The sequence below is a fragment of the Scomber japonicus genome, chromosome 9 (assembly GCF_027409825.1).
Source record: "Scomber japonicus isolate fScoJap1 chromosome 9, fScoJap1.pri, whole genome shotgun sequence".
NCBI classification, from domain to species: domain Eukaryota; kingdom Metazoa; phylum Chordata; class Actinopteri; order Scombriformes; family Scombridae; genus Scomber; species Scomber japonicus.
The window spans coordinates 19,623,547-19,631,167 of record NC_070586.1 but is presented as its reverse complement, the minus strand read 5'-3'; positions in this window follow the sequence as shown (position 1 = coordinate 19,631,167).

The following is a 7,621-nucleotide window of genomic DNA, read 5'->3' as shown; positions in this document are numbered from 1 at the left end:
TGTTGGGTTGTACATTACTTTTTGCTAATGCCACAATCCTCTGTCTTTATTATATTACCCTACAGTGTTATACTTGTTTTAATTTGACCTCTGATGAGGATTCAATTGTGTTAAAGAATTTATATTTGTGGAGCTGAACATAAAGTAGATTCATTTTCAGTCTGCATGAACTATTGAAAACAGAGAACTATTTCTCTAGTATGAGTAGTGATTAATGGGTAAGAAAAAAAGAGAGGTGGCAGGAAGCAAAGCTCTTATCTGCGTTTCTTAGATATAGTACATGACCTCCAATTCTGTATGAATGTGTACATGTCATCTTGGAAAATTGTAACTGCTGATGTTAGAGATAATTTCCTATAATTGTGTCCTAACTGTAATCCCATATTATCCATCCAACCTGCTGAAGGGCAGCGTTTAATGGTGTCAGTATGCATCAAATGAGATGCTTGTCAGATCCTCAAATAGCAGTTCAATCCCCCATACCCCTCTCCCCTAACCCAACATCCACACACACACACACACACACACACACACACACACCTCTGGCATTGGACATTTTGTTTTCTGACAAGTACTGTGACCTCTCTTTTAACTCTCCACAAAACTACTTTTCTACAAACAAGTTTATCACACACTTGCATCAGCACTCATCTTTAAATCCTGGCCATGTAGTCATTGGAACAATTGTAAACACTTTCATCTTTTACTTACTTCAGGTATTAAAACTCATTCATTTGATCCATACTGAACCCTTAAAACTGTTTTTTCAGACACCACATGGGTCACAGTCCTGTTTCTGATGGTTCCTGTATAACTGACATGTGTTCATACACCTGACTCTCAGTGTCAGACTGTGCCGTTAATTTGTTTGAACTCTGAAGTGTCAAACAATCCCTGGTTATCAAAAGTTTTACACAAACTGTTTCCACACAGATTGGACTTCTTTCCTCATGGATGCCATTATTAATGTAGAAATTGGTACAAATGTGAAGCACTGTCTTTGCAACTTCGGTCTGTATCTTTGTTGAAAATCCCTTTCTCAATAAATAATATAGTGAACATCAAAAGTCTGGCATCAGGATAAAACATGGGATCTATGAAAGAGATTATTCAGGAAATTGGATATGGGCAATTGTGAGTGGGACTAAAGGCTGATTTATGCTTCTACATAACCTCCATGCTGTAACTACGCCGGTGCCCTGACGCCTAACTACATGTAAAAATGAGCTCAAAAGCCACTTAGAATGCTCAGATGATGCCCAATAATTCAATACTTATGAAATAGTGATTTTTTTTAATCACATGGTAGCTTGGAGGTGGTGATATTTGTTATGATGTTATGAATGCAGTCTTCACAAATTCAGATTGTCTTTCAAATTCAGTGTATTTACTTTTTAATCTGTCCGTCTGTTTTCTTGTGTCTGTTACTCCTACACATTTCTGTGCCTCCATTAAAGAGACAAATCAATAAATCAGATAATTTCTCCTTTGTTGGTGCTCTAAAAGACCCTCCTGCCAGCCATACTCCTCAAGTGTCTCCAAGCATAGCTGTTTGAATAACTGCAACATATGTTTGGGATTTTACACAGAGTGTGTTAGCGTGCATTTGTGTGTGTGTGTGTGTGTGTGTGTGTGTGTGTGTGTGTGTGTGTGTGTGTGTGTGTGTGTGTGTGTGTGTGTGTGTGTGTGTGTGTGTGTGTGTGTGTGTGTGTGTGTGTGTGGTGTGTGTGTGTGTGTGTGTGTGTGCGTGCGTGCGTGTGTGTGTGTTGTGTGTTTAGAGCTGGCACGGGTCCCTGTCTCCACCTCCCATCTGTTTACATTGTCATGTGCTTGATGAGGCGAGACCACTCATTTGTCAAACAACATGTGGGGTAGCGGAGGTGGAGATGGGGGAGAGGGGGGAATGGCAGCTGAGAGTGTGTGTGTGTGTGTGTGTGTGTGTGTGTGTGTGTGTGTGTGTGTGTGTGTGTGTGTGTGTGTTTGTGTGTGTGTTCAGCATTAACGGGGATAATTAGATAAGGGGACTGTGTAGCAGAAAGGTTAATGACAGTAATGAATTTAGTAGTGTGGAGGAGAGAGAGCGGGTTCTGTTTTTGTGTTTTTCATCTGAAGAATGGAAAAGGTGGAACCGCAAAACATAATCATGCAGATAAATCACTTGGCGCAGTCTCTGTGAAAAAAACAGGTCTTTCCAAAAGCCAAATAAGGCATTTAAGTCTGAAGTTTGTCCATGAGGGAAATTCATTCATGAAATTCCTCAGAGGTATTGGTATATTTTCTGTTCAGGTTTGTGTTCCAGTTGAAAATTAAACTTGTTACGGTGTAAAAATAAATAAAAGGAAATGGTCTGCACACATGCACACTTTTGTAACGGTTTTCTGCTCATATTCACACAAAGTGTTCTGAAGTGAACTTTGCATTAAACAGATGTAGTTTTTATATTATTATTTTTATATTTCACACACAAGCACACACACACACACACACACACACACACACACACACACAGGGTTTCGATGAGGGAGGCATTGATGGAAGGAGAGGGGTGTCACCATCTGGAAATGTCAGAGGTCAGAAAATGGGACCACTGGTCACTCTGATGACATCTGGGACAGCAGACTGTCTCTTCAAATCCACCTACATGCCAGACACACACACACAAACACACGTGTGCACACACAGCCGAAACACACATACACAGTCTGCACCCGATGGATATTTGTCATATTGTTTGTCATGTCTGGTTTTGACAATGTCATCAAAGACACAAAGCGTTCATCAGTGTCTGGAAGTCTGGCTTGTGTGTGTGTGTGTGTGTGTGTGTGTGTGTGTGTGTGTGTGTGTGTGTGTGTGTGTGTGTGTGTGTGTGTGTGTGTGTGTGTGTGTGTGTGTATGTGAGAGTGTGTGTGTGTGTGTGTGTGTGTGGATGTCAGGTTGGGTCCCCAAAGTCCCGATAACATACATTTTACAGCAAAGACTTGGTTTTAGATTAAGGTGAAAACACACCAAAAAAAACAAAAAAAAAGGAAAAAAAAAAACGGGGGGTGGGGGTGGGGTCCTAGATAATTACACAATTTTCCAAATTCATTTTTTTCTTACTAGATGTAGTCTGAGCAACTTAAATTTCAATTAATTTTTAATGATAAAGCAGTGACAGCACTGTGTGTTATACCGCTCTCTGTAGGCAAGAGGGCAGCAGCATCCTATAATACTCCAATGGCTTGTTGTGCTGCCTGTGAGTAGGGTTTGATGCCGTGATGTTACACTCACATTCAAATGTTACTGATGTTTAATTTTTTTTTTTTCATTGTGCTGGCTAAGTTTAGAGTTACTGGATTTTGAATTTCATGTGAAAGTTATTACTTAGTAATAGTATTGTGTTAATATTAAAAAGCACAATAAACACTTATAATGCTCTATGCCAAAGCCATAATCTACCTTATCACACTTATGATGTTCAGATATGCCCCCACATTATGGCTAAACCATTACTGTAACTCTGATGGAAAGTTTGTAATGTTGTACAGCTAAAGATTTCTCCAGTTATACATCATAAATGGACTGTACTTACAGTATGACTAGACTAACATGACATGTTCGCCCAGGGGAGTGCTAAAATCTTGCCTCACATGTGCAGGTTTGAAACAGAAAAAAGGCCCCTTTTCCGTGACGCAGAATATCAGCACCATGTTAGTTTAGTTTTAATTTTATTGTTGATATAACAAATAACATTGCATGAGACATAGCCAATAAAATTGCAGTAAAGCTCTAATAGGCCATGTTAAGAGATTTTTACCATGGCGTGTATTAAACAGTAAACCAAAAATGGGAACGATTTTTGTCTGTGTACCCTTCATCTCCCTGTAAAACCATGATGATGATTTACAGACACTGGGTGAGTCAGAGGAGATGCTGCACTTACTGTATGTTTATCTCAATGACCGCTCAGTTAGCTCTTTGGAAGGACAGCCGGGGATTACTGGCCATTTTATAATGTCTGTTAATCTCACAGATTAGTTTGATTAGGTTATTCTGAGAACATAAGTGTGTGTGTGAGTGTGAGTATCCTGTGTGTTATAAATTGGCTCCACTGTACCACAGTAAATAGTGTATTACTAAACCACATACAGTATATATTTCAATGTCTTTGTCAGTAATGTTCAAAGTCTGTCTGACATGATTTGACAGGCTGATGGGCTTGCCAGGCCATATACTTCATTGTGTCTAAACAGTGTTTTGTTGATGTCCTGTCAATAAGTTCCAGCTGCAGTCAATGTCCACAGAGTCCCTCCCCTTTGACACTAGACATCAGTATTCCAGTCTGAGATATTACTCCCACTGGAGTTCAAAATGTACTTTACTTGAAATGTTAAAAAACCTGATTCCATGTGGTACGCCTGAGTGTGATGCATGACGAAACAGATTGTGTGCATTTACATTAACCTATGAAATCCTCTGATGGTGCATTGGAATCTGTGTGTGTGTGTGTGTGTGTGTGTGTGTGTGTGTGTGTGTGTGTGTGTGTGTGTGTGTGTGTGTGTGTGTGTGTGTGTGTGTGGCTGTACACAAAGGCCACTACTGACAAAATGACCCTCAGCCCACACAACAATAACTGAAACTAGAAACTGTATTGACATATTGACCACTCTCATCACACATGACAGCAGCCTATATTGACATGTTGCTCACACAGGAATGTAACCTAGATTTGGTCCAGAGCAGCTGTCATCTATTTGATCATAAAAACTCATTTTGATGAAGATAAACCTGAGTGTATACTGTATATAAAACAGAAAATCTTTCTTTTAATCACTATTACTTACTCTAGCAGTAACTGTAACTGTAACAGTGCATTTATTCTCCATTATATAATATGTTGGGGTTTTTTTTAAATAAAACACATATTTAGAAAGATCTCAAATGGCAACATTCACATTGTATTCTCTTGCATCAATTTCAGACACACTCATCTTGATACTGAATGTCCACTTCAACCACAGCTCTCAACCATAGTCCATGATCTTCATCTACTGATGTTAAATTAGTCTTAACAGCTACTGAACTTACATGTTAACAAATCCATCACCATGAAAACTGAGCAAACTCCATCTGCTAATAATAACATTAATAACGTTTCATTATTAATGTGGCACATTTCATACAAAAATATGAAATTTAATGCACTGTTTTTGATTTAATTTTTTTTCATTCTTTAGTTTGAAAATCAGTGCATAACATTGCCTTATACTCAGCTTCTAAATTTATGCACAACCAGCAGGAAACTAATAGTTCCTAATAGACAGATAGACAGATAAAAACAGTTTGCTGCAGTCTCTGTATTTACAGTGTACACATTACTGTACATGTTTTATTCATAGATGAAAACACTCTCACAAACAAACATAATATGTTGATCTTTCTCTCACCATCTCTTTGTCTATGCTTTTCACATGCACAATCTCCAACTGGACACATGCTGATCTTACATTTGTTTGATTCACCACAATACCCATTCTTTGTGACTCTTACAAACGCACACACACACGCACACCCACATGCGTGCAGGCACACACACACAGGCGCACACACACTCACAAACAAACTGCTTCTTCAATGCCTGATGGTTTGGTGGCCCGCTGTTTTTTCTGTACTCAATTACACTAAACAAGAAACAATAGATTTACACACACTCACACACACGCACAGAGTGAAAACACACACACACACACACATACACACACATACACACACTTATCATGTGATTAACTGTCAAACTGCACAGCCAGAGTTCAGCAAAGGTCAGGATTGATTTACATAGACAGATGGAGAGCCCTATTAGGGCGTGTGTGTGTACTGTATCCAGTCCCCTCCCCCTTCAATGATTGAAACACACAAACTGACACACACACACACACACACACACACACACACACACACACACATACACACACATACACACACTCCCCTGTGGCGCTGCTCTGTGCAACTAGTTTACGTTACCATAGCGATGATGTGCTTGCTGTGCATCATCATGACGGGGTCACGGCACAGTGAAAGGTCGAAGGTCGTGTGTGGTATGGTGTGCAGTGTATTTGTATGTATCAATGTGAGGACTGTCCTGAGGGGGAAATCTTGCAATGTGCTGTCTTGCAAAAAGCTGTTTGGAGCCATTTAGCTGTCAGGGACCCGCTATTGTTTGGATTTAGAGAATCGGATGTATTAAATTGAGTAGAATACACTGGCAGACAGCAAGCATGTGTGTGTCTGTGTGTGTGTGTGTGTGTGTGTGTGTGTGTGTGTGTGTGTGTATGTGTGTATGTGTGTCATGGATCTTATTTTTTGGTATAGTTATAGCTGCATTAAAGGACAAGTTCACAAATGTTTAAGTCTGATTAAAGCAATATTCAGTAGCTCAAATCAACATTGAAACAAGTTTAATCATTCCTCCTCTTCATACTGACCATTATAAGACCCCCTTAAAATGTCCTTACAATATAAGTGATCGGGGACAAAATCCACAGCCATCATTTTGAGCAAAACTGACTGTTCAACTGCAACAGAAAGATTGCAACAAAAAGATGGAAATTGGCACTAAAAAGACTTACTTTGAAAAAATATTGACTTGATTTGACTAATTTGGGTGGCTGTTGGTTTCAGGTAAATGCTTAAATACATTTTTGCATGAAAGGGGGCTTGTGGATTTTCTAACCCCATCACAAAATGTGTGAGTGCATTATGAAGGTATTTGCAGGAGGAATGATTACAGCAAGAAAACATGTGTTAGTGTTCATTTGGGCTCCTGACTGTTGTTGACTATAAGACAGACTTGAAAAATTGCGAATTTAAAACATCCAACCAATATCAAAATCATATATTATATATTCTTCAAATCAATTCTTCACATAAAGAAATCTCATCTTACACAATGTATATATTTGGGATTGCACAAACTCCGCAATAATGATAAAAGACAAATCCCAAATATTTTAGGGAGACAACTTAAAGGAACATAAAGGAGAACTCTGTTATTGCAACTTGGATCTTAGGTCGTCACTTCTACAGTTTTTTATAGCAGACATTGCCATTGACACTGGTAAAACAAAGTCTGACAGTGAAAGAAATGAGATGAAATGATCAGACAGACTGATTTACCAAGATTATCAAACTTCAAACATGAATTTGTATAACACCTCATAGGTTAGTGTATTTTCAAATGACTGACACACTGATATGTGGTGTATGAATCTACTTGTCAAACACACAAAGAGATTGACTCCTCTGTTCATGTGACATTAACCTTTTAAGTTCCATACAACAATAACACATCACACAGGTAGCTGAACTGAATCTAGAAAACACACAAGTAGACATCTTTATCAAAAACTACTCTGCACCATTTCAGCTTGATAAAAGCTGACAAGTAGGCTTCAGCCTCTTTGCCACTGGACATAAATCGTGAAATATGGAGTCATCCAATATGGACATGATGTGTGCACGTTCCTGCAGTCCAGTATCCTATTTACGTCCAGCTGCAAAGTTTGTGCCAAAGCAGGAACTAGTGTGCCTTTAGGATGTAATGCAGAAAACTGGAGTTTGTATCCCATCATAACACCAATAACCA